Raw genomic sequence first — 382 nt, forward strand, 5'->3', positions numbered from 1 at the left:
TTCCAGGAAGTCGCGCCAAGCTACAAAATGTCGCAACTGTTTTACGGGAAGCCCGGGTTTCTCCTTCAAAATAAAATACCAGAACCAAAATAAAATAGTGTAGTAAACCTCCGACGGTTATGAGTGCTGCTCTGTATGTGGCAGGCTTTTAGCAGAGCAAACAGAAAAATAACATTGCACCAATAAAAGAGCTCACAATACAGACAACTGTGCATATTTTAAGTAACTAACTAAACTCATTTTTAGCGATAGATGATATGGTTTGGACATTTTATCGTCAGTTGTGATAATTTTAGGTTCAGATTTTGACTTCTAGGCTCCTCGTTACATGAAGAAGAATTGCAAAATGTTGGGAACTGTAACACTGGCACTATCATAAGGG

This window comes from Mchenga conophoros, linkage group LG3 (genome assembly GCF_057382185.1).
Source record: "Mchenga conophoros isolate Kocher_MC1m ecotype Shallow Benthic linkage group LG3, M_conophoros_male_GT1.1, whole genome shotgun sequence".
Classification (NCBI taxonomy): domain Eukaryota; kingdom Metazoa; phylum Chordata; class Actinopteri; order Cichliformes; family Cichlidae; genus Mchenga; species Mchenga conophoros.